Source organism: Alosa sapidissima, chromosome 3, assembly GCF_018492685.1.
Source record: "Alosa sapidissima isolate fAloSap1 chromosome 3, fAloSap1.pri, whole genome shotgun sequence".
Classification (NCBI taxonomy): domain Eukaryota; kingdom Metazoa; phylum Chordata; class Actinopteri; order Clupeiformes; family Clupeidae; genus Alosa; species Alosa sapidissima.
Genome location: NC_055959.1, coordinates 27,197,498 through 27,225,490, shown reverse-complemented (window position 1 = coordinate 27,225,490; position 27,993 = coordinate 27,197,498). Strand labels below are relative to the sequence as shown.

At 43.6% G+C, this 27,993-nt stretch overlaps 1 protein-coding gene and 1 long non-coding RNA gene across 2 annotated transcripts in view; both read right to left on the bottom strand.

The window, feature by feature from the left end:
• The window catches only part of asic2 (acid-sensing (proton-gated) ion channel 2), a 387,486-nt gene that overhangs the window by 206,157 nt on the left and 153,336 nt on the right, over nucleotides 1–27,993 (bottom strand). The gene's annotated exons all lie outside the window — the stretch shown is intronic.
• Nucleotides 13,344–25,880, bottom strand: LOC121704583. The gene is made up of 3 exons (XR_006030596.1): nucleotides 25,867–25,880; nucleotides 22,283–22,284; nucleotides 13,344–13,621 (listed from the first exon to the last, which is right to left on the bottom strand). It is a non-coding gene; the product is annotated as an uncharacterized LOC121704583 (long non-coding RNA).

Below are 27,993 nucleotides of genomic sequence, written 5' to 3'. Positions count from 1 at the left end.
TGACTTGACTACCTCTACCTCTCTCTCTCCCCATCTCTACCTCTCTCTACCTCTAATTCTCTCTACCTCTCTCTCTCCCCATCTCTACCTCTCTCTACCTCTAATTCTCTCTCCCCATCTCTACCTCTAATTCTCTCTACCTCTCTCTCTACCTGTCTCTACCTCTAATCCTCTCTACCTCTCTCTCGCCATCTCTACCTCTCTCTACCTCTTGTTTTGCTAGTAAAATATTACTATTGATTCCAAGTTTGCTTTGCCTTGCCTTGCCTTGCCCTGCGTTTGTGTCCAACTCCAATAGCAACCGTTACACCTCTACCTCTCTCTATTTCTCCCCACCTCTACCGCTCTCTAACTCTCTCTACCTCTCTCTATTTCTCCCCACCTCTACCGCTCTCTAACTCTACCTCTCTCTATTTCTCCCCACCTCTACCGCTCTCTAACTCTCTCTACCTCTCTCTATTTCTCCCCACCTCTACCGCTCTCTAACTCTACCTCTCTCTATTTCTCCCCAACTCTACCGCTCTCTAACTCTCTCTATTTCTCCCCACCTCTACCGCTCTCTAACTCTCTCTACCTCTTCACATGGAGATGTGAAGAGTGACAGATCTTATTTCAGTGTGGAGATGGAGACCTGAGGCACTGCAGATGAGCACTTTTTACACACACGCACACACATGCACACACACACACTCACATAGACAGACACACACGCATGCACGCACACACACACACACATGCACACATGGGTTTGATCTGTGCTGCTGCTAAAGGGTAGCTGGAAGGAAATACATTCGAGAAGTAGGCATAGACTTGATATAATTACCAATTCCTTTTTTCAATTTACACCTCTGACAAACATGCATCCCACAGCAAAGGTCCTGTTTAAAAAGCCAGCAAAAAAAAGACTGAGGAAATGTCCTCCTTAACTCATCAGACCTTTTGCCAAATAAAAAACAGTAGGCTGCCTTGAGGCAAAGATGGGGAGGAAAGGAAAGTCAACTTAAAGCAAACCGCTCCCTTGCACTGTGAAGATTGACCTTTTTACCCATCATTAGAACACTATCATATGGTAATAATGCTCTTGGGTGCTCCTTGTTGGTGCCCCCCACCCAATCCCAATCCTCCCCCACCTTTTTTATGCAGCCCTTGCCACTTAATCTACTAAACCCCTCTTCTACTGCACTTTTTACCCCCCCCCCCCCCCCCATTAATGCACAAATAGGCTGACACCAGACATAATTTCACTGCATTTCTTACTTCCAGTAACTATATGCATGTGACAATAAACTTCCTTGTATCCTTGTATCCTTGTAATTCATCCTCTAATGCTGTGAACAAAAATCTGCTATATCCAGCTCAGCCAACTGCAAGCACCTCCCAGTATTTGCAAAAACTGCCTCACATGGTCAACTTGTGAGCCAAACTGCAGTAATAGAATAGATAATAGCCACTAATGAAATACATTATGGCAATTGGTAATTGTTGTAGCTATTTGGAATAACAATGACCTCAGCATCCTACATATCCTAAGCGCTTGCAGTAACAATGATAAATAACAATATATTAGCCAAGTAGGTGCAGACACAGCTTGTGAAATGGCTTTCTTTCAATTCTTTTTAAAGCTGAGCCGAATTAAAAAGGGGAGAACATCTGTCAAAACATTGTGTTTAAGTTGTGTTAAATTCCCTGCGGTGACATTAAAGTGGCGGCAAGAGAAAGAAAGAAGGGGAGAGAGTGTATTTGTCATGACTATTACTTGCAACATGCTCACCTTTAGATTGCAATGTCTTAATTAAATCATGGATGTGGTTAATTAAAAATGTTCACCCATGCGCTCAACTCCAATTACTGTCATTTGCACTGTACAGTAGAAAAATAGTCTTATGTAGGAATAGGGCTGTAGACCTTCTACTTGCGAATGCTTACTGGGTTAACATTCAAGTCGGTGTGTCATTGTGAACGTGATTGTGGAGAGAAATCTAGGGATAACAGCACTCTGCTGTGCACTTCAGCACCATGGACAGCAGCCTTCCCTACTGCAAAGTGAACCTTGGCTGAGGCTTTGTACTGTCAGCAGCCCATCTCATTTTCAGCACCTTAGAGAGATCCAGAAAGGGATTCAACACCTTGGACAGATCAACATTCCACAAATGGTTGAGGAATGTAGGCAGGTTATCCTTCCCCCTTGACCTTTTGCTGTGAATGTACTACTTTGATAAACAATGATCTACTGGAACTCCCCACTGTAAGGACTTGTGTTCCACAGTAGCATTACTGTATGTCTACACTCCTGTGTTTGTATGAAGGATTAAATTAATAATCAATAGAGTTTAGCTGTTTTGGGTTTAAACTGTTGTTAAAACATAATAAGTACTGGAATCCATGATTTAAAAACAATTATCTTGCACTCCAGATGAATTATGTTGCAGCATTATTATCAACCATTCATCTTCTGGATGTTCTCACGTTTTGGACATTTTATGTGCATATAGTAGTTAGTTCTTCTGGTGAAAAAAATAAGCATTTCATGCAAAGTATGCATAACTTCACTTTAGTAAGTTAACTTGGTGACTTTCATGTGTTGCTTAGCTACAAGTCAGGCTTTAGTTCTAAAATGTGAAAATAACAATAATGCTGAAATTCTTTTATTGCTGTGTGCTATTCATGCATTAGTCTAATACAAAGCAATATCAAACCTCTGGCTATGGCATGATCCCTAACATCACAATTAATCTCCAATCCACAATCGCAGCTATACTGATGTCCAACTAATAATCTCTCCCTCTCCCATTGCTTTCCTCTGTGCAATATCAAAGTCCTGCTTTGTTTCAAATGACCCCATATAATCTGTGTTTAAACTGACACTTCCAACTGCCCCATAATTCCCTAGTAGTTCTCCCTAGTCTCACTAGAGTGCTGCTGCGTTTCATCAGTCCCAGACTTCTCTCGCAGGGAGCATCAGTGAAATGGCAAAGCAGGCTCCTCTCATTTTCCTCGGACAAGGGGGCCTTATCATCTACTGTCTCCAGCGAACTGGGATTATCGCCCAGTCTCTGAGATCTCTCTCTCTCTCTCTCTCTCTCTCTCTCAGATTCAAATTCAAAGGTGCTTTATTGGCATGACGAATAAGGTATTTATCTCTCTCTCCCTGTGCGTGAATGTGATGCCTCTTAAAGATCCATTGGGTTTAGTTATTGCAGATATGCACAATGGCTGGTGAATGGGGAAGTTATTTGATCAAAGCGTGGGAACTCTACTCACTCTCCTTCGCACAAGAGCCTCTGGTCCCCAGTTCCTCAAGGCCAACTAAGAAGCCTGGAGGACACGAGGCTCACGCAAACATGAGCCCATCTCCTCTCACATGAAAGACCACACGTTTTTGTAGTAGTGTGTGTCTTTGGTGAGCCAGCTCTTGTCTGTACACACCTCTTGATATACTGTGGGGGTCGACATTCCATTTGAGGTCGTTCCAGAAAAGTAGGTCTGTCTCGTTTACTGTGGTCCATGTCATTATCCCACTCACTGAGCAACACTTCAGCCGTGGCCTTCACACCGTGTCGCAAAAAAATTGAGGTCAATCCATTAGCCCCATGCTGTAATCAATGGGCTCTTGTTCATAGGCTGTGGAACTCATTCATACACACCATATGCCAACACAAAATGACTTTTTGATCCCTCTCACAAGGATGGTCTGATCTCATCTTAAGAGCCTTTCTAAACATATCGCTCACTGCATGTACAGTATGTAAGAAACAGGGGTGGAGAAGTAGAGAGACTAGAACATCTCTGCTACTGCCACAAAATGTGTGAGGATAGTACATTTGTTTTTCTTAAACAGAAGATTTCAGAGCATCCACTCTTCAGAATTCAGAGATCAAACAAACGTCAGTATTTGTCAGAGATCAAATACTTCTTCAGTATTTGTTTAGGTATTCATTGATTTTGAAAGTTCACATACCTTTTTTAAACAGTGTTTCTCCTGGTTGAAATAGTGTTTGTATAAAACCGGTCTCAAAACACACAGTGCTGTATTGTGTCCATGTTTTGGTCTAATTAGGAGACACCATAGTCCAAGGCGGCCATCCAGGCTTCAGGCTCATAATCTGCCCATGATGATATCACTAATTAGCTGATATACTGCACCTGACTGAAGAGCAGTGGTTTTTATGATCTGCTGGATGGAACAAATATGTGGACTTAGCCGGAATATCCACCTCTGACTAAAGTAGACCCGAGCTGAACTGAAGTCGCCTGGCCTGGTCAGTTCAGTTCTGGCCTGGTCTCCTGTGTGTTCTGGTATCAAGCCCAGTCTGATTGAGTTGGGAGCCCATGAGTATAGTGCGGGCGGCCCTGCCTGCTCACTGGTTCTTGAGGTGAGGATTCTGTGCCTCGTGGGGGAGATCAGACTCAGAGCATCCTGATCTGCAGGGCTCTGACCGCTGGGCCAGGTTGTCACAGGGCGGCCTGAGAGACACTGATGGATGACGCGAGTGTAGCACGCGGAGGGAGAGCATATATCACCCCCCGCTGTATCAGCCAGACATGTCAGGTCATCTGTGAGTTACTGCTAATGTCAGTGTGTGTGTGTATGTGTGTGCTTACTGTGTGTGTGTGTGTGTGTGTGTGTGTGTGTGTGTGTGTGTGTGTGTGTGTGTGTGTAAAGTGTGCATACTGTCACTATCATGGGGGGGGGGGTACATCTGCCTGTTTTATGTCCGGCTTTTCCTGTTTATGTGTATTCCTGTGTCTGTGTGTGTGTGTGTGTGTGTGTGTGTGTGTGTGTGTGTGTGTGTGTGTGTGTGTGGGAGGGGGATGATGCCCGAGTCTGGCTGTGATTGCATGCGCTGTATGCATGTCCGTGTATGTGGCAAATGACAGATCCTAATAACAGCACAGCACACCACCCGTCCGCTCCCTCTCCTCCCTTAATATCTCTCTCCCATCCCTCTTTCTAGACTGCTATTCTGTTCATCTTCCATCCCTCTTTCTAGACTGCTATTCTGTTCATCTTCCAGCTTTGCAGCACACGCCAAATGGAAAACAAACATAATCTAACACACACAGCTTAAGGTCATCGCCTAGCGACTGAGAGGATCTTGTCATTTGGCCTCATCTGTGTCAATCACAGAGATGGAGAGGAGAAACAGTCATTACAGCCGTTTTCATGGCTGGATTTGTGTGAAAGGCTGTTATTTTCTGCAAAAAGCTTTGAGCTTGATGTTTGAGAAAGGCTTTAATGCAGGTGTCGTGATGAGCTTTAACATGTCAAGGCTAGTGCGGGTGGTAATGCACATCTATTATGTTCTGTAAAGGATTTCTGTAAACATTGCACTGTGATGTGTTTCTGAAGTATATTACTGATGGTTTATTGATGTTGAGTGACATTTTGTGAAAAGTTTAGTGTTCCTTGACTGTTCTTAGAAGTCTTGTTCTACAAATAGATCTCTGAATAGAATGGATCAGTGTTTTCATGCCAAGTGCCAAGTGTTCAAGGTAACAGTACTCCTGTTAAGTGTTCTGTTTCTTTTACTAAAGGTGCTGTGATTATATTTACTTACAATCAGGGTTGGATTATTGCATAATCAGATTACAAAAAACAAGTCATTATAATCAGACTATATTACCGTACAATAACCTTCATGAAGGTACTGTATAAATCGTCTTGTAAATAAACTACCAGTGCTTTTTCAAAGTTCTGAATGTCTCGTTTTAAATGTCAGGGCCCTCGGAAGTCTACCAGTGAAGTGTGGAGCTACTTTGAGCCTCGTAAATGATGTAAAACAGTGATTTATTTCGTATGGCTAGCCCGATGCCCAAGGCACCCCCATTGAAAACCTGTTGGTAGCATTGGCTAACTAGCGCCAGATTTCAGAGTGCAGGGGACAGGCCGAGATGGGCTATGAGAAAAAAGTTTACACTCGGTATCATGTTTCAACACACTTTAGGTCAATATCACACCGAACTTTAACAGTCCTGAAATATCCCAATGGTACGCAAGAAGGGCAGAAACACAGCCAAGACAAATAATTAATATAACAATAACATCACCACCACGTTATAATATATCACAATGTCATATAATGTCACTAAATACCGGTATATCCATATATGTGAAAATCATTCCAATTGGCTAAGCAAGCACTGTGGTAGGACCGTTAAATGCTGCATTCATGAGACCTTGCAGTCTTCTTTAGTCTGGCCTCCATCGCCACCACTGAGAATTCTCAAAGCTGATGTGCAAGTGCAATTAATTCAGAGCAAAATAAATATGTTTCAAAATAATTCAATTGCTATAATCAAACTGTCCCTGTGCTGTCTGAGCCTGTTTCCCCACGCCATTCTCTTCCCCTTCTGACTTTCCCCCTTTCCTGAAACAAAGTAAAGGGCCTATTTCAGCCGCGGCCAGCAATTACCGTTTTGGAGCTTCCCAACGTTTTGAGCTCAGTGTTGACAAAGATGACAGGGACATATCCAAATCCAACAAGCACATGCTCATGCACACACGCATGCACACGCACGCACACACACACACACACACAAACACAACTTGAACTTAATTATAAACAAGCCCATTTTCTTTCCTGGGTCTGACATCTGACTCATTAACCATCAGCACTGGTGCTCCCCAAGGCTGTGTTTTGAGTCCACTGCTGTACAACATCTACACACATGACTGCAAAGCCAACAGTAGTCATATCTCCATCATCAAGTTTGCAGATGACACAGTGATCTTGGGCCTGATTAGTAACAACAATGAACAGCTCTACTTGGATCAGGTTGATGAGGTGGCACAGTGGTGTCAATCTAACAGCTTGACACTGAATATCAATAAAACCAAGGAAATGGTAGTGGATTACAGAAGGAAGCAGCAGAACTACAGTTACACCCCACTAATGATCAGCGGGCAACCTGTAGAGAGAGTCACAAGTTTTAAATACCTTGGTGTCCACATTACTGAAGACTTAACATGGACTGTCAACACTCAATATGTTCTGAAGAAGTCCAGACAACGACTCTACTTCCTTCGTCAGCTAAGGAAATTCAAAGTTTCTACATCCATCATGAAGGCCTTCTACACTTCAGCGGTTGAGAGTGTTCTAACTGGTAGCATCATCACCTGGTATGGGAACTCCACAGTTAGAGCTTGTAGTACTCTGCAGAGAGTAGTGCGCTCAGCTGAACGTACTATAAGAACTCAACTCCCTGCTCTACAAGATATCTATTCCAGAAGAGTACTCCTAAGAGCCCAAAAGATTCTGAAGGACTTTTCTCATCCTAACAATGGATTATTCCTACCGCTGAAATCAAGAAGACGCCTATGTAGTCACAAAGCCAGAACTGAGAGACACAGGAGAAGTTTTTATCCCCAGGCCATCCGAACTCTGAACTCTATACTGACTTTGCACACATTCACTCCTCAGCACTCTCAAACATTTCCCAACTCTGAATTCACACTATACTGAATTTGCACTCATTCACTCCTCAGCACTCATGACCCCCCCCCCCCCCCCCCACACACACACACACACACACCTACATGACTTTTAGCACTCTCCCTATGCTACAGACCTTTTATTTATTTTCTTATTTCATCACACGTCAAAATACACACACACACACACACATCTGACTTTCTCCAACTTTTGCACATCTCCATAGAACTTTTTATTTATTATTTTTGATTTCTCCTCCATCTATCTACCCATGTCCTTGATTGCCTAGCCTTTCTGCCCCACCCCATCCCCATCCCCATCCCCACCACACACACACACAAAACACACACACTTACATCATCACTGTTATCACCTCACATACATACAGCACACTGCTTGCTACAGTAAGCCTCCTCTACATACTTGCTGCACACTGCCCCCCCCCCCCCCTACATACACAGCACATTGTCTTCAGGATCTTCTCCAACACACATCCTCTACATACTTACAGCACACTGCCCCCACCTACCCACCCACACACACACTACACACACACACACACACAGTCACTGCTCCACTCCCCTCCCGCCCACACACACATCTTCACTGTCATCACTCACATACATCATACATACAGTACTGCCCCCCCCCCCCCCCCCCCATACACAGCACATTGTCTCATGAGGAAGCTTCTCCAACACACATATTGCACACTGCCCTCTCCCCACATACACAGCACACTATCCCATCTCCCCTGTCATCCCCCCAACACACACACCAAGACCCCTGGCAGTTGGGTTAGCCCCTTGAGCCGTGGATCTGCCCAAGGTTTCTTCCTTAGTAAGGGAGTTTTTTTCTTGCCCCTGTTGCTCTGGGGTGCTCCTTGTTGGTGTCCCCCCCCCCCCAATCCCAATCCTCTCCCACCTTTCTTATGCAGCCCTTGCCACTTAATCTACTAACCCCCTCTTCTACTGCACATTTTTAACACCCCCCCCCCCCCATAAATGCACAAATAGGCTGACACCAGACCTAATTTCACTGCATTTCTTACTTCCAGTAACTATATGCATGTGACAATAAACTTCCTTGTATCCTTGTATCCTTTCCCCCCACTTAGAGGGGGCTAATTATAACTTGCTTGTATTGTTGATAAAAAACGGCCTGCTGTCTGCACAAACAGATGCTGCTATTAGTCTGCACATTACTCATGAAAGGTCTGTCTGTAAAAAGGCTTGCTGTGTGCCCAACAAACCGTATGTGCAGTAAGCCAATTCACAACTCAGCCCATTGGGACAGCTAATGTTTGTAGATAAAGCCCCTGCCTTTTGGATCAGCCTCTGATGGAATACATAGTGGGCCGGCTGGCAATTAGTTTGTTTCACAGATACAGAAATCACCATTACACACTCACTCTCTCTCTCTCTTTCATACACACACACACACACACACACACAGCCATGCACACACGCACACACATAGCCATGCACACAGCACACCATAATGTCTCAAAAGTCTCCTGAAATCTTGAGGTGAGGTGAGTATTGCTAAATATTTAGAGGCATTAGATGGCATTAATAAAACAGCACCAGTTCCTGCTTCCCTTGCTCTGTTTCCTTCCCAAACAACATCAAGTCTGATCAAATGTGCGGAACTCTTGTCTCAAAAATGGAATTTGCTCTAATCATTAATGAGTAAATGGCACCCATGCTGTCTACAAGGTAAGACTCAGACTGACTGACTGGCATGTCTAAAAAAGTAACAGAAAGGCATGAATAAGTAATAATTAATATGGGTTAAATGGGGAAACTTCTTTTGGACACAATGAGGGAGGCAATCAATATTTAAAACCCCCTTTCCCCTGCTGACTTTGAAAAAAATTAAATATTCATTTGCTTGTTGGAAGTAATCAAGTTTTGGGCTGAGAGTGTGTCGTTCTGTGTTTGTGTGAGTAAGTGTGTGCGTGCGTGTGTGTGTGAGAGAGAATGTGTGTGTGTGTGTGTGTGTGTGTGTGTGTGTGTGTGTGTGTGTGTGTGTGTGTGTGTGTGTGTGTGTGTGTGCGCAAGCGAGCACCCATACATTACACAGATTGGGATGTGCATGAAACTTCAGGTTAAATGTTAGCCAGCTGCCTACATTTGCATTCTGATCTTGCCCGTCAACACGTTAAACATTCTAAACATCCATTAACCATTTACATCAGTAGGTTAGGAAACAATAAGAAAAATAATTAGGCCAGTCTTGGCACACAACACTCTACTGTATGGCCCACTGACCGAGAGATACAGAACGAGAGATAAAGAGAGGGGGGGGGGGGGTACTGACTGCTTGGTGCCATCAGTCAGCAGCTTAAGACACCTCTGCCCCTCCCCCTCCCTGTGAGGATGTTAAGGCCTGCGCCTGCCCTCACCAACCACATGCCCTCCCACTCACTGTGCACCCAGGGCCCGGCCATCCATCTGCTACAGTCAGCACTGCAGCAACATCATTTATTCATCTGTTTGTGTGTGTGTGTGTGTCTGTTTGTATGTGTGTGTCTGTGTGTCTCTGTGTGTGTGTGTGCGCGTTTGTGTGTGTGTCTGTTTGTGTGTGTGTGTGTCTGTGTGTGTGTGTGTGTGTGTGTGTGTGTGTAGCCAGAGAGAGAGAAACACTAGCATACATCTTTTATGTACTTACAGACCATTTAACCATGCAATTTGTATGTGTGTGTGTGTGTAGGTGTAAAGCATGCCTTTGCTTGTGGGAAGTTGCGCCTTGGGCAGCTTGTGAACCTGTGTTTTTGTGCATGTGTGCACATGTTTGTGTGTGTGTGTGCACATGTGTGTCTGTTTGTGTGTGTGCGTGTGCACGTGTGTGTGTGTGTGTGCACGTGTGTGTGTGTGTGTGTGTGTGTGTGTGTGTGTGTGTGTGTGTCTGTTTGTGTGTGTCTGTTTGTGTGTGTGTGCATGTGCGTGTGTGTGTGTGTGTGTGTGTGTGTGTGTGTGTGCACGTGTGTGTGTGTGTGTGTGTGTGTGTGCACGTGTGTGTGTGTGTGTGTGTGTGTGTATGTGTGTGTGTGTAATGTAGTGGTATGCAGTTCAAAAGTTAAGCATCCTTCTCGATCCTGCAGTGGCAGCACTGCTCTCCTGTCCTCTCCTGCCGCAATAATGGCTCTGTAATAACGAAGCCATTGACCTCCCTATTATTTATCTCTCTTCCTCCTCCATCTCTCTTTCCCTTTTTAGTCGCTCTGCCATTTTCTCTCCTTCCCCATCTGTCTCTCCCCCCTCTCATTTTCTCTTTCTCTCCATCTCTCATTTTCTCTCCCACCATCTCTCTCCCTACATTCTCTTATTCTCCTTGTCTCTCTCTCTCTCTCTCCTTCCTTATCTCTCCTTTTCCTTTCCTCCTTCTCTCTCTCTCTCTCTCTCTCTCTCTCTCTCTCTCTCCCCTACCAACTCACTCTCCCAACATCCTCTTACCCCACTCCCTCTCCCTCTCTCTCACCCCCCTCTCTTTCTCTCCCTCTCTCTCTCCTGCTGACAAAGGCCCCATCTGTGGGTCTGATCCCACTGCGTCTGCAGGCGTGTGAGGTAGGGAGCTCACACTGCAGGAGGAAGCCAATGGCTGCTGTCCAACCAGAGCCCCATAAAGAACAGCGTGTTTACAGCTCACACATAAAGACACGGCACCTTTGCACACGCTCACACTGCAAACACACGACGCACGCACCACTGTTTTATCATGCCCTTTAACTGTCAAAACCCAATTCAACTATCCTATTGCACATACCTACATTATCATACATACCAACAAATAAAGAGCACCAGAGGTGAATTATCCAGCTTTTCAAATCCTGAAATAAAATCTCTGATACATTTCATAAATCATGCCTCATGACAAGAAATTAAACTTTGATGGCATGTCTCAGTAGAATACCATTAGCTGTGGTGGTCCTGTCAGTGGTGACAGCTATGCATATGGAAGTGGGTAAGGTGTGGTTCTTTGTCATGTTATCATTCCTTATCATGACTCCGTTCCTATTCTACTGTATATGGCTGGATGTCATCTCAGCTCCAGGGACCTGTCTCATGCCCATACTGTACACGTCCCACAGGGCTAATGTGTTTGTCAGATCAGGTGAGGTGATTGGACAGTGGGTGGGGTTTTATGCATCGCTGTATTAATCTATAATTGTTATAATAATTGTATAATATTTAATTGAGAGAGAGAGAGAGAGAGAGAGACACTTTGCGGAGCAGGAACCATATGTCCTATGTTGATCTGCCCAGACTTGTCATCCTCACCAATATGGAGAAAAATAGGAAGTGCAAATGTGTGTACAGTATGTGTGTGTGTGTGTGTGTGTGTACAGTGTGTGTGTGTGGGAGGGGGGGTCTAGAAGAACAGACAAGAGAGAAATGAGGAGAAAGATGTGAAAACAGGAGTATGTTTATCCGACTTCCAAGAAGCGTGAAATTCTTCAGCTCAGTGATCACGGTCAGCTGCCAAGGGCGATACAGCCCAACATATGAGACAGAGAAAGCAGGAAAGAGAGGGAGAGGGAGAGAGATAGAGAGAGAGAGGGAGGGAAAGAGAGAAGAACAGGGAGAGAGAGGGAGAGAGAGAGGGGGAGAGTGAGAGAGAGGGGGAGAGAGAGAACAACAAGATGTAAAGAACACATGTTTGGCAAAACTCAATAATTCATATCATTCCAGGCCAGCGCTTGCTGAGGACACAGACTAATCTCCACCTCACTGAAGCATTAATAAGATTACAGACATGGAGCATGTCACAGCTGAAAAATAGATGAGCGTGTGTCACCAGGCTGTATTACTTTATCATAAAGCCATGCAACATTTATCCCAGAGGGTGATTGGTGGTCCAGTAGGATCAAGACACACAGCATGTCCTCAGTCCAGGGCCGTGGCCAGGATTGTTCAAATGCCAGGGTCAAATAGAGCTGAAAACCACCCCAATGCATGTGGGCCAATATTGGATAATCACTTAACAAATTAACAAATACATGTGTCAGCATAAGATTGTTGGTGTAGGTTGGCAACTCATTCTTGGCAGCAGTGCTACTGTATCTGTAGCCTAAGGTTAGGTTTGTGGGTATTTTATGTGAGTTGTGAGACACTAGCATCCCTCCATGATTTCTTATAAACACTATGGGCTCTATCGTGCGTCCCAGCGCAATTGACTTTGTATACTCGCGCTTTTGTCTTTCCTATTTTGCAGTCAGCGCATATTGGAATTTTCCCTCCACAGGTACGTGCCTGTAAATTAGGGAATTCGATTGCGCCCACCAGGTCAGCGAAAAGACGGGGCGTGTTCTGGCGCAAACGTTCACTGTTGATATTTTGCAGTTTCAGAAAACAATTCCGCCACAGACCAGGAACTCCCTGGTCTAAAGTCTGTGGCGCAAATGCAGATGCTATTTTAAGGGCGTATGCATGACCACAGGCCTGCATGAATGAATGCGTTGCACACCAATCTACAGACACCCCCGTGCATACAGGGGCGTAGCCAGGATTATTTTATAGGGGGGGCCAGCTGGGTCCAGACTTTTTATTGGGGTGGCACATAGGAATCAAAACTACTATTTGAAAACTACTCAAAAAGTTTTGAAGATTAGGATAGCCTATTTTAATAATGGCAATAAATTGTGTAAAGCCAACACTGATACACAGGTCAGTTTGTTGTCCACTCCAACACATTTTCCATAAATAGGCCAATGCTATAAAAAAGTGCATTATGGTAATGCACCTTACTTAATCAGTCTTATTCAAATGATGTTAAAGAACAATAATAAATACTACAAATATTGTATGCAGATATTTAATCTTATACATATACATATTCATATTATACTTGCATTGATTTTTAAATAATACAAAGACAAAAAGCGTATTATACCATTCTTATTTTGAAATGTATCTCTGTCAGCTGGACATGACTTTCATGTATGTGTAGGGCAGACTGTCCTGAATCTGGCAATATAAGAACCATGGTGGAGGGGGGCTTTGGGGCTGAGGAATTTACAGACATGTGGTGTGCGCCTTACATAAATAAATGCCATTTTTTTTATTTAGTAATGAAAAATGGCCTTTCTGCGCTCCATATCTGTGACACGAACTAATCTGACCTGACTGAACCCGAGTTTGCGTGTTCTGTGTGTACATTCATGATGATTCTAAAACAACTTTTTACTTTATACTTGGTACCAATAGATAGTCCTGTGTCTCCTCTTTCTTGATATGCTTGCCATATCTATGCGATCACGGGTTCGCGAGTAATTCAAACGAGAGTAATGGGTGCGCAGGTGAACTGTAAATATAAATCAATTTGATTTAATTTCATGATTTTTTTTTTCACACTTGATCGCACAGGCAAGTGTTTAGTCTTGTTGGAAAGCCCCACTTCTGCTCGCAATTAAGGTTTCATCTCGCTGCGATTAACAGTTCTGGAGCAATGTCAGGGCTCTAAAATGATGCCGTGCGAGTGCAAAAAAATATTTAGGCGCACTGGTGCGAATGACTTCTAACCATGTCAATGTTTGTCTACAAAATACACCGCAACATCGAGAAACATTACTGGTGCAAACCATATAATCACGTCGCGAATGCAGCATAAATACTACACCTCCCATCAACGTTAGCAGTTTCGCGTTGTGGCTCGCTAGTAGTCTCTTCTATCAAATCCAAGAGCGCGCAGAAAAAGCGGAAAGTTACACTAGCCAGCCAAGATTCAAAGATTGAAGAAATTAGTTCTTCTATCCACCGAATTCATTGGATATAGGAGGAACAGGATGAGATTCTGAGAAAGCAGTGAGAGAAGGAAAGGTAACCTAACATGCCTTTTAGCCAAGTTGACGTATTGGCTGCAATATGCAAAATATAGCTGTAGCGAACCGGCACAAAAGTAGCCTCCCGTAATACTCCCATTTTATTCAAAGGTAGAACGCTACTGACAACTCCAGGCTTCCACGCATGCTTGTTTGTTTACAACGAATACAAGCTGAAGTGCAAAACGAAAGTAGGCCTAACGTTTGCCTACTGCCCCCATCAATGCAGATATTTCAAATAAAAACTAAAAGTATAAAATATATATCCTTGATTAGCCTATGTTGGGTTTTGTGGAAGAGAAAATGGACTGTTTTAGTAGTAGTATTAGGCAGTATGCAGTCAGATAGGTCACCATGGGCATATTTGGTTTAGCTATAGATGGATTCACAAATAAATAAATTAGCCTACATTTGGCAGGATACTTGATATACAGGCTAAATGCAAATATGGCAATGTGCCATGTACAAATGTAGGAAAATAGAACAGACTGAAAATAAAGTAGGCACTGATCTTTAAAATCCTGTTTCCTGTAGCCTAAATGTTGTCAGTCATTCTTAATATTCGCAATTGGTGCACTGGCATGTTTAACTGTTAGCTGCAGTATAATGTTAGATTATGTGTAAGTTAAGTACAGAACTGACTGTGCGCCCAAATTTTTGTCTGTGCTCCTAAATTTTTTAACTTGGGCGCACAAGTGCTCCTGAAAAAAAATGTTAGTGTAGAGCCCTGAATGTAACAAAGAACTCGGGCAAAGCAGCCTGCCTCTGCCTGACCAGCTATGGCAAGAACCACACGCAGTCAGCAAATTATGTTTTTTTTATAAAGTAGCCTAGGCTAGGCCCTATTAGTCTACTTTTATTGGCGCCATCCGGAGATATGTGCCTATTTCACCCGAATTTTATCGAAATATTTTTCCGATTATTTCTGATCAGCCCCACACGTCAATGTCAGAGCTAAGGACAGCCCAATGCAGCTCACTTGGCTCTGATTTGTGACACATTCTAACACCTTATTAGCATTAATGTTCCAACTCATCATCAACTCACCTGTTGTTACTGAGGTTAAGTAGTAGTCTACTGTCAAGTGTTTTTAACAGATGACTTGAATTGTCCCGCTGCTGCTGCTGCTGCACTATATCTAGCCTACTCACGATTTGATCACAACAGTGGGCTACACTTCCTGACTGGGCCAATATAGATAGAGTGCAGTAATTGGTTCAGTCCCTGCTTTGCAAAGTGTTGGCAAAGTGCCGTAGAAAACGGCAGCAATTTTTTTTATTTTCTTTACTTTTCACTGAACGGAGCTGGGGGGGGCAGCAGGGTGGCCAAGCTTTGACCAGTGGTGGCCGTGGCCCCCCCTGGCCATACACTATGCTTAGATAGATAGATAGATAGATAGATAAGGGGAAATTCAAGAAGGTTAAAATCTAGTTATCTTAACCAGCATGACATGGCTCCTTAAAAGGGAATGTGTCCTAGTCTATGCCAGCAGAACAGGTCCGGGCGATGGAAAAATGACCCGAGGCTAAATTGCAGTCATGTGTGTAAACACAACATAAATTAACCACTGTCTGCCACAAATCTATATCAATATAGTAGGCTACTATATCAATACAGTAGGCTACTAAACATAATATTGCATTACTCAAGCCTATCAATATTTTCCATATCTAGCACTGTCAGGACTGGATTCACATCTTTTATCTACCTTTACAAGAAACCCATACCTTTATCTACCTTTTCAATAAACTGATAATGTATTAAGCAACCATGCAATTCCTCTTGTACCATGACATCACTTATTTAATAGCTTTCCAAATGTTGCACAGTGGTATTGCAAATAATAGTATAGTTCAGAGTACAGTTCTTAGTGATCTTATGGAAGTGGTGATAAATCTATATCACGCGCATTGTTGACACTGTTATTCAGATTCCTGTCCTATATGTGAAATAAGCCTTCCAATGTAATTGCCATAGTTAATGGCCATATGCACCAAAAGTAGTGAGAACAGGCGCGCTCAACTTCAAATCTCACAGCAATTTCGGGTGTGAGTTGTAAAGTGACAGATTAGAGTAGAAAAACCGCACTCTCAAGTATTTTCTCTTGTAGTGTTAATTTTGTCACCTATTTTTAATTTAGTCCTAGTCTTAGTCTTGTGACGAAATGTCCTTTTTAGTCTTTGTCATATTTAGTCATTCAAATATAACTTTTGTTAGTCAAGTTTTAGTCGACTAAAAGTCTCGTCATTTTAGTCTAGTTTTAGTCAAAAGAAAACTAAAGGTATCTTAGTCTTAGTCAGTTTTAGTCAACACATTTTAGTCTTTTTTTATAACAAATTATTTCTGATTACCATTTGAGTCAAATAGTGTTTCACACATCTCAATTTTCCAACAATATTGTGTGTCCACAGGGCTACTCGTCTGTTATAATTACTCATTCTGATTTTTTGTCAGTCAGTATGTTTACATGCACGGGTAAGTCGAGCTACAGTTATAGCTCGGCTGGGATTTGACCATAGACGTAAAAGATTTGAATGGACCACTGTCATATTCGTAGACCAGTGTTTCTCAAAGTGTGGTCCGGGAATCACTGGTGGTCCGCAAGCTATCCCAAGTGGTCCGCGAGCAGACGTGGTAAAATATAATATAGATGAGTTGTTTGCAATATTGAACCAACTTGTATGTAAAAACAGTTCTGCAACACTGTCTATGTAAGATATGCCAGTTTAAATCATACAGTATGAATCCACACAATAAGCAAAGTGGTTCAGTGAGTAGGCCTATAGTGTAGACTAATTTTAGGCTACTGTTGAAGAAGGTATAATCTTTTTTTTTTTTAGCTAAGGTTAGTTAAGTGGTCCTGAAACTGAAAAAGTTTGAGAAACACTGTCGTAGACCAAAGTATTAATGTTTTACTACGCCTCGCTAGATGGCGATATGCGCCCAAACACAACACATTCCCCAAACAGACTCTCCATCTTAGCCATAGCTAACTTGCTAGCGAACTTTCCATATTAGCTTACTTGCTAGCAAACTTTGCATCATCAGTCTAACTAGTTAAATAGTTGACATTACATGATGAACATTTTCGTATGGACATTCTGGGGGATGTTAATTTGTATGAGAGAAGCTTCAACTTCTGGGTATGTAGCATTGTGGCATACAGCTTAGGTAGTTAGCTTGCTAACTCTGGCAGAAATCTCCAGTGTTCTTGTTCCATGTAGTTTCGTGTTGCAGCCACAGGGTTGCAGCAACAGCACGTAGACTAGCCTACAGGAAAGCTGTTGCGTATGAACTCATTCGGAATATTTTGAAAACGTAACAGCTAGATATTCTGTCTTCTCATTTTGTAGACGAAAATGAAGAGAGATTTTATCTTAGTTTTTATTTCATGCAAAACATTTTAGTCTCGTCTTTTTTCGTCAACAATAATGTATCTTAAGATAGTCTTAGTCAGTGTTTCAGGACATTACTGCTGTCTCGTCATCGTCTCGTCTTAGTCATGAAAAAAAAGGTTGTTGACTAACATATTTCCTCTCGTCTCGTCTGACGAAATTAACACTATTCTCTTGACTTATTTATTAATGCCATGTCCACAGACGCGTTTCGGCCTAAGCCATCGTCAGTGTGTCAGTTTTCTACTCTCACCTAATCTAGGCCTCATGTGGATGGGTCTTCAGGTTCTTTGACTTCTCCTTCTCCATCTCTTTTTTTGTCCGTGACTTTCTCTCTCTCTCTCTCCCTCTCTCTCTCTCTGTCTGACAAAGGCCCCATCTGTGTGTCCGATCCCCCAGCAACTGCCCTTTCCTCATAGACAGCCTCAGTCTTGTTCGGCTGACCTCCCCTAAGTCACCTAATCTGCGCCACATGTGGATGGACCTTCAGGAGCCAGGACGGCTGCAATCAATCTCCGTGTCCTGGGCATTAGAGAATAGCTCAGCTCAGATAAACACCTGGGGGGCTATTTATCAGCTCCTCCCAGAGACTAAGTTCTGGAGGGGTTCTTGCAAATGACATTGAAAGTTGGTGTGCATTTAAATAACATTGACAAGGTGAATGCTTAAGCAAGTGCTTGTGCAAGACCATACTGAGAATTTGCATGTGTAGTGTACTATCGTGACTTTTTGAATGCCCTCATGTATGATATAAAAATGTCATTGATCTTCACAGGTGTTTCATTGGTCACTGATCTTCTCTGTCATGCTGACGTCTTCTGTGTGGTCTGCATTCTAGAAAATAAATGGCATCTAAATCATTTTATAAAACAAAACAGTTTGGAGTCCTGTATTACAGTTCCCTTTCCCATCAAAGTGTGCTGTACACACACACACACACACACGCACGCACGCACACACACACACACACACACACACACACACAAGCAATTCCCCATTCTCCCTCGAGCTCCTGGTGGTGTAGTACTTTCATACTCAATACATCTTCCACACTGATGCTCTCACTAATGGGAAACCATCACCTCTGATTACGCTCCCAGCTCATATTGTATATTGGAAAGAACATAAGAGATCGCTCCGCAGTTATTATCAGTGATTATCAATCACTGCCTCAGTGCACGTTAGTTCATAAGCTACATCTCTGCATCACAGTCCTGCAGTAAGCCTTTGATATTCACCTTAACTGTACTGAGGGCAAGTTCAAAGTAACAGAGAAAAGAGCTGCTTTACTTCAGAAGCATTTCCTGCTCCAGTTTATACAGAAACGTGCTTATGTGTAACATTAATCTAATGTGAGGCCTAAATCCGGGAAAATAGTTAAATGAGACCTGATCCTATGAGTTTACATTAGGTCAGAATACATCAATCATGACATGTTTTACAAAAGTTGTACATACTGGCTTGAGCATTAAATAAGTTGTTTGATTTTAAGGCCATTTGTAACAGCACCAGCAGCAGCTGTGTCTGGCTTTGAGCTGATTTGGATGGTTGTTTTCATTCATCCATATCTGGACACTGTTTATCTCTGGCTCTTTGAACTGTGTAATGTCTTTGTGCATGTTTATTAAACAACAAAATGTATGATCTAATAGAGGCTGTTTATTCTAGCTGCTAGATTCACATGCCTCATCTAGCTCCAGTGGGAGAGCACATTTACAGTAACTACCGCACTTACTTATCTTTGTGTTTGCCAAGATCTGTATCCTTTTCAATTAAAGACTTTTTAAGTTGTGGGGGAGGTGGAGGAGGAGGAGGATGAGGATGAAGAGCAGGAAGCAAACGAAAGGCAGTGTGCGTCAACTAGTAGAACAATGCTCCCAGAGGAAGTGATCTAAAGCTGCTTAATTGATGAGAGAAATAACGAGCCCCGTGAGATGGCGCATGGCCGGTGTGTCAATACAGGAACATTTAATGTGCCACGTACACTAATGGGCTTTCATTTTGGAATGGGAAGAGAGATCAGACTGGAAGAGAGAGAGAGAGAGAGAGAGAGAGAGAGAGAGAGAGAGCGAGAAGTGCAGGGAGGGGAGGAATAACAAAAAAAGAAGAGAGAGAGAGAGAGGGAGGGAGAGGGGGGAGAGAGACAGGGAGAAGAGCAGGGAGGGGAGGAATAACAAGAAAAGAACAGAGAGAGAGAGGGAGAGAGAGGGAGGGAGAGAGAAAGAGAGAGGGAGGTAGAGAGATAGCAAGAGAGAGAGAGGGAGAGAGAAAGAGAGAGGGAGGTAGAGAGATAGCAAGAGAGAGAGAGAGGGAGAGAGAGAGAAAGAGAGAGGGAGGGAGGGAGGGAGGGAGAGAGAGATAGGGAGGCAAACTGCCAAGCTACTGTGTGTAAGAAAGAATTTCCTGTGCTGTGCCGGTGTAACCTGAGGATAGAGAATGCCTGGGAGAGAGAGTCTCTGGTGAGAGAAGAGGAGCAGAAGACACATACTAATGAACAACAGCCTTGTGGCCTGAGGTGTGTGTGTGTGTGTGTGTGTGTGTCTGTGTCTGAGGTAGTGTGCCAGTGTGTGTGTGTGTGTGTGTGTGTGTGTGTGTGTGTGTGTGTGTGTGTGTGTATGTATGTGCACACGCACACGCATGCACGCGCGCCTGGGGTAGTGTAAAGTTGTATGTACACAAAATTGTGTGTGTGTGTGTATGTGTCAGCTTGCGAGAACAGAGATAGGAGAGGTGTGTGTGAGAGTGAGTGAGAGAGAGAGAGAGAGGGATGGCAGGACAGGATATGAGAATGGAGAGAGAATAGGAAAGAGTAAAAAGGGGAGAGAGATGTCAGCTTGCTCCAGATAAGCCCACTAATATGGGCTCAGAACTCAACATGCTCAATAAACACAGGTCACAGGGAGAGAGACAGAGAGAGAGAGTGAGAGAGAGAGAGAGAGAGAGAGAGAGAGAGAGAGAGAGAGAGAGAGAGGGATGAGAGAGTGAAAGGTGTGGGGAGGGGAAGGGGCCTGTCGATGCTGTTAGAGGCTTGTTTGAGTTTGCGTTTGCTGGTGCGCTCCTGACGTGGCTAAACACGCTGCGTGATTTGTGCTCATGCTGTTCGGTCAGGAATTGGCCAGTAGCAGTTAGCCTTCCACGGTTCTGGACACACAAGGCCTCATATAGGGGAGAGAGAGAGATTGTGTGTGTGTATGTGTGTGTGTGTGTGTGTGTGTGTGTGTGTGTGTGTGTGTATGTGTGTGTGTGTGTGTGTGTGTGTGTGTGTGTGTGTGTGTGTGTATGTGTGTGTGTGTGTATGTGAGAGAAAGAGAGATGGGGTTGAGTTTCTCTGTGTATGTGTGTGTGTGTGTGTGTGAGAGTGTGAGAGTGTGTGAGTGTGTGAGTGTGTGTGTGTGTGTGTGTGTGTGTGTGTGCATGCATGGGCATCCATGTCAGTCTGCATGGTTTTCAACGCTTTGTATTTCTCCAGAGAGACAACAGTACATTCATTAAGCATTCATGAAGCAACGGTTGAGAAGCAAAGGGCATATAAAGAATGTGTGTTAAAGCTTCGACATGCAAGCCATCACGGAGGAACATTCTCTCTGTCACCTCCCTATCAGGCTGGGACACTCTTCGCACTCCCAAACGCCCCGAAGTCATTAAACTGGAAGTTCCTCTGCGTCCTTTCAAAGTTGTTTCCTGAAACACGTTTAGTTGAGGATTGGTTTTGCACGAGTTTCGCTTTTCAATAATGATTATAAACACACAAATGGGAGTTGTGCAGACATACTTATCTGTAATACAGGCACAGACACACTCAAATACACACACACACACACACACACTCAAATATGCACACGCGCAAACGTGTTGAGTAATGATTGAACGGCTCTTTGATGTTTAATGTGACATGAGGATCTAGTGGAGGATGCATTTGGATTGAAGCAATGCTAGCACTCATTGAAGGGATGTAACTGCCCGTAACTCACACACAAATCACACTCATCCCCATCCTAAACCCTCTGCATTTCATCACATCGCCCATTAAAGACCGACTCCCTCTTTCTCTCCTTTCTCCCTCTTCCTCTTGTTCTCTCTTTCCCTATTTTCTGGCCCTCATTCGTTCTCTGTAATGACATTCTCGTAGTCACCTGGAATGCAAATGAGTTTGCATACTGATCAGTTTATCTGGGCTTTGAAAATGCAGAGAAAGAAAGGGCAAAGAAGTCCCTCTGGCCTTCTACACTCACGGCTTTCTCTCTGATAGAAATATGCTTTGTTCCTGTTTTTTCCACTTTCACATCTTTCATTCCTCACAAGCAGGAGGGGGGAGGGGGGAGGAGTTTGTTTAGACGCATTTTTTTTCTACACACCCACACATTCATGCGAGTACACAAAAAGAAAATAAAACACTCCCAAATCCTGTTGTAATCCTGGGAATGTAGGTAAGGCATCACTGATACCACAGTGGGAATCAGGCAGGCAAACACACAAACACAGAGAGACACACACAGAGACACACACTTTTGAAGAGCGCATACCAATAAAATAAAAAAATAAACGAAGAAGAACATGAAAATGTGTGGGCACCAACTCCAGTCACTTGGCTCGTTTCTTAGCGCCACGAAGGCTGTGCTCTCCATGAATACATCTCACACTGCTGCTTTGAGTCGTAAGCACCAGGCCTCTTTCACCTTCCAGCTCAGACTTCTGCTGAAAGCCACAGCTGTCACCGTTTCAGGGAGAACACATTTTCAGCTTGCTACAGTGCATCTACACAGCTGAAGGTTACCTCTCATCTGCTGTGTTCCTCCCCAAAGAGCCTCATCTGGCACGAGCGCCCCAGCACACAGCAGTCCAGACTAGTGTCATGGTGGTGTAGCAGCAGTCAGGACTAGTGTCATGGTGGTGGAGCAGTGTCCAGACTAGTGTCATGGTGATGGAGCAGCAGTCAGGACTAGTGTCATGGTGGTGGAGCAGCAGGCCCCCCCCCCCCCCAGTGTAAACAGTAGAAACAAGGATAACAAAGGATACTCTGAATACAAGACACACAACACAAGAAACCCACCTGGGTAAATGACCATATAAAGCTGATTTACAATACTTTCAGTTATTGTCTTGACAAGTATTTTCTGCACTCTCACGGCAGATTCACATTGGATGCATGGCGAGTGCATGGCAGCTGCGTTACCTGTCGCTTTCCATTTCGGCGCCCATGTTAACAGGTTAGAGTGTGCACACTGCCTGCGTGACACGCGCGTCTAAGGTGCGGCTCGAGCCGAGCTGCAATCGCATGCCAGCTAGAAATAGGAACGGCGCCTATTTTGGACGCAAGAGTCAAGCCTGTTGGAAGCCGCATGCTCACATGAAACCGCGACGCACCAGACACGGAACAGACACGGAACGCACACGTCATGTGGGCGGTATCATCATCAATCATCCGCCATCCTCAGGTAATCTGGTGGTGTTTGTAAAAATAGTATTTATTGCTACAGTGAGGTCTCTTTTGTATAAAAGTGTAAACTAAATGAATAAATGTATAGGGGGGGTGTGCATGGTGCTTTTTGCCACACTTCTGCAAACCCCAATTACACAATGAAAGACTTCATTACTAAGCAACAGGAGGCACAGCCTGCTTTAATTCCGTTCTGGGGATTTTGGGACCTTTCCTTGAATGTAGCGGCCAATGCACACAGGCGGCAAATATGCAGTCATTAAACAAACTCTAATTCAACAAGACGCTAATTAGTCAAAAGAACTCAAGGTCCAGTTGCACGAGGAGAAACACAGAACATCAGTAATTTCGAATGCAGCATGGACACCTCTGCAGTGTACACCCACACAGTACATGCACGCACACGCACGCACACACACACACACACACACACACACACACACACACACACACACGCACACACACACGCACACACACACACACTAAAGGAAAATAGTTCCAACTGTGAACAAAGGCTCTGTGTTAACCCTTTGATGTTACTACATGGATTCACCTTTCCGTACTTTTGTTTGCCCAGTTACAGCAGGGTATTTTATTTTAAGAGACAAGAAAAATAGGTCAGGGACCAGACATTTTGACATTTCAGAGCAGCTTCCCTTGTGGCCCCATATCTGTTGTTTGCATACTTCTGCCCACTTTCCAAAAGCGTCACTTCAGATTTAGGTGAGTGACTTCAGGCCATACTCCACTGGTAAAGCTTAAGGCAAGCCGCCTGTGTGTTTATTTTCAGGTTTCGGTGCCTCAAAACTCATCATCCCCTGTCCTGTTTCCGGTCATCATTACCTGTGTCTTTCTCCATCATCTCCTTCATGCTTTTTCATCTCTACACAGCCAGTCAATACAGCTGGTTTCATCTGAGCTACACTTAACATTTACATTCACATTGATTCATTTAGCAGACGTTTTTTTTATCCAAAGCGACTTCCAGAATGAGGAATAACACTCATGCTACAGTGCAGAGGAGACCTTAGGTAGGAATTACCACTGCATCAATCAATGCTATTACTGGAGGATGAGAGTGTGAAGTGTGATGGAATGAGAAAGTGACAGGAGTTACGGGCGGGAAGAACTAACATGAACAGGACATTTAAGTGCACTGTTAGTAGCCGTGTTCCCACTATGGGGTCAAATTTGGGCAGGTGTGTGCTTGCTGAGATGAGGCTGTGTGTCACTTCCAGGAACATGATCCTGCCTCCTCGGGGCTACCTCGGGGCAGCTAGTGACCAAGGGCTTTTGGCTAGACCCCGGGGGCAAACAGGGCTAACTGGTGCTTGAGGCAGCAACGAGGAAAAAAGCAAGGTTAGTGGCGTCCTATTACACAGCCTCAACAACAACAACATGATATGTTGTCACACACTACAAAATGACCTTAATAAATAATTAAAAGTTGTGGATTTTTTAAGCTAGTCAACAAGCAAAGAGGAACTTTGCTTAATATTTGGGCTGATAGAACACAGTCGAAGGGGAATGCAACCAAAGCGATTGTTATACTTTTCAACTCGGTTGATCTCCATGCCACAGACACAATGCAGGCAGGTGTGCATGTCATGACCCAGAAGATATGATATCGAACTGAAAGTTATTACAGCCAGCCTGTCTACTAATCAAAAACCAAGAAGATAGTAAAAGGAGTGAGCGGTTTCCCTTAGGGTCTGATTTGACTGGTGTTAAGCCAATGTCAAGCTGGGTTTCTCTGCCCTGCCACATGATACTGATGCTCCTTGTCTATTTACTGCTGGACAGTGGTCAAGGTTGATTGGCTGATTGCCACCAGATAAATGACAATGAGAAGGGCTATTGGTCTTCCAGTTTAACTATAAAGGGAGATAAAAGCAGCATTAATCTCTCTTCTGGTGGTTTTAAGAAACTCCCAATCGAACTACCAAATGAACACTCCCAGAGAGTCCAACTTCCTTGATACTAGTAATGCATACGTAACAAAGAATGGAATGATCGATGAGGCAAACAACAAGAAAAGACTTTTTAGGAGGAAGACGAGAGAATAAGAAAGTTAGTCAAGAAATCAGAAGAGTGTGTACTCTGTGTGTGATCTGTGTGATCTGTGCACTCTGTGTGTGTGTGTGTGTGTGTGTGTTTGTGTTTCCTGTTGCATTGATGAAACAGCCTTGGTTGGCGTGAGGCTGGGGACAAGGGTGTGTGTGTGTGTGTGTGGGGGGGGGGGGGGGGGTCTGACAGGTTGGAGATTGCCATAAAGTGACCGACACACACACACATACAGACAGACAGAGAAAGAGAGAGCCAGAGAGAGAGGCGGGTGCTATTGTTGGACTTAATTGGCCTGGCGTATTATTATCCATGGCCTTCATTGTGTGGAGACAGACGCCAGCTTCTCCGCTTCAAAACCAATAAGCAGCCTCTCTTCATTTGCCGCCTCTCTTTTGTTGTCAAGAGGAAGAGGGGAAGGTATGGGGGGATGAGAGGAGGAGAAGGAAAAGAAGGAGAGGCAGGGAAGTGTGATAGTGTGAAGCAGAAAAAAAGCCAATTAGGAGGGGTGAGAAAAGAAATGGAGCAGTTAGAGAAAGCCCAGAGAACACAGAGCTCAGGGGGAAGAGCCAGGACAGAAACTAAACTCAGTTACCTGTGTCGCAAACAAAAGAGTTCTCGACGCCTAGCGCGTCTTTCACAACCAGCTACCATGGCGTATGTGTGGAACCCAAGTACTTTACAAATGTGTAAAGTGTTCTATATGTGTATAACTGCATTGCCATGAATTCTGCTAAAATGTGGAATATGCAAACAGAAGCCCAAAATAATCTGTTTCTGCTTTGATGCTATGTGTACCGCGAACATCAGTTAAATAGAGAGCTCATTATGTTGTAAGCCCCGTCTTTTGGTCAACTATTTTACATTTCTAAAGAATGCCTTTTGCAGTTGCAAAGCCAATATTTCAAAACAAAGCTGCAGAGGTCTGCCACATACTACCCCCACAAAGGAAATTCCTAACCCCCCAGGGTGCCAGGCCAAGCTAATTATCATACAGTATTGGTTACCTCTGAAATCACTGTATCTCTGTAAATGTATGTTGTGAATTAATACATTCAAGTTTGGTCTTGAATTAATACTTGTAATGTGGACAACAGTTGGATCATGGTTTCATCACAATTTAATGTATCTGTGCATAGTTGTAGACTAAGAACTACACTGTATTCTAAAGGTATGATAACACCTGGGCCACACCTCTCCCTCTCAGATAATCAACAGCCCTGATGAGTCAGGGGTGGCCCAAGTCATTGATAAAAGAGAACAATATTCGCTCTCGCTAAGAAGAAAACTCGCTCTCTTCACTTTTGGTCTTGACTCTTGACCTCTTCTCTTGGTCTTGACTCTTGACCTCTTCTCTTGGTCTTCTCTGGGGCTGGCCAGGCTCTGCCTGCCCCACTCCCTCTCTTTCTCTCTCTTTCTTTCTCTCTCTCTCTCTCTATCCCTCTTCCCCTGTCATTCCCTCTTTCCTATCTTTTAATTTCTGGGTTTGTAAATTATTTGGTATACTGTTTTTACCTGTTGTATCTGTCATTCTTAACTTGTTAATTTGATAAGTTTACCTTTGTGAGTTGGTTAAGTTTCCTTTGTTACTGTTTGTTACTTTACTTCACTTTGTTACAGTAGACTGTGAGTTTACTTTTACATTCAACTGAAGTGAGATTGATATTGGTTACATTTACCTTTAAGGCTTAGTGTCAAATAAATTGTTAATTTGCCTACCAATCGTATACTTCAATTCTTGTAGTATGCCATGCCATGCTCTTCCATAGCTGATAAACTAGTTACTTGGTAATTGAATGGTGATATTATTAATTAAATGGAGTCAGATTAAACGAGTTTGTAATAATAACATTACCATTTAACTCTCCACTAGTCTGTCCATTGTTCATACACGTGAAAAGGTGAGTGGCCAACGCAAACTCTCCCTTTGTGGGAAGCACGTTTTGTTTGGGTTGATTTCCCTCGCCTTGCAATGTAGTCCAACATTGAGGTTACACTTGAGTATTATGATATGCGGATTATTGCCATTGGTTGGTTATGAGATTTTGTAACGATTTTGAAGTATTAGTAATGCACACCAACTGATTTTTAGGGAGGTGCTAGCCACTGGCAATAAGTTTAAATGGTAAGAAAGTTCCACACACTCAAGCTCAATATGACAGGTCTTTACTTAACAACTACGTTTCGGCCTATAAGGCCTTAAAACTGCAGTTGGCAAGATTTTTTTGATCATATTCACTGAAACCGACACTATGCGCCGACAGAACAACATAAATCAGCCGGTTTTAGAAAAAAAACCCGTACTTCTACCTCCACCAGGGGCAGCCGTGGCCTACTGGTTAGCGCTTCGGACTTGTAACCGGAGGGTTGCCGGTTCGAACCCCGACCAGTAGGCACGGCTGAAGTGCCCTTGAGCAAGGCACCTAACCCCTCACTGCTCCCCGAGCGCCGCTGTTGTTACAGGCAGCTCACTGCGCCGGGATTTGTGTGTGCAGTGTGTTTCACTAATTCACGGATTGGGATAAATGCAGAGACCAAATTTCCCTCACGGGATCAAAACAGTATATATACTTATACTATACCTAGAGCCTGTTATTTGTTTGTTGCAAAAGTCCACAGCTCCTGGTTGTTCTGGTCCAATCAAAGCAGACAAGTTTAAGACATCAGCTCCAATGAGCATCATAGATAACTTGATTTGCATTCCTAGTAAATAAGCTTTAGACTATAAGAAACACATTAAATCAAATCGATTTTTAAACCGTTGGATGATAGCGTTTTCAAATGACTGATCCAGAAATGATCTCTTTTGTCGAGTACATTGTTTAGATCTCCCCCTGTAGG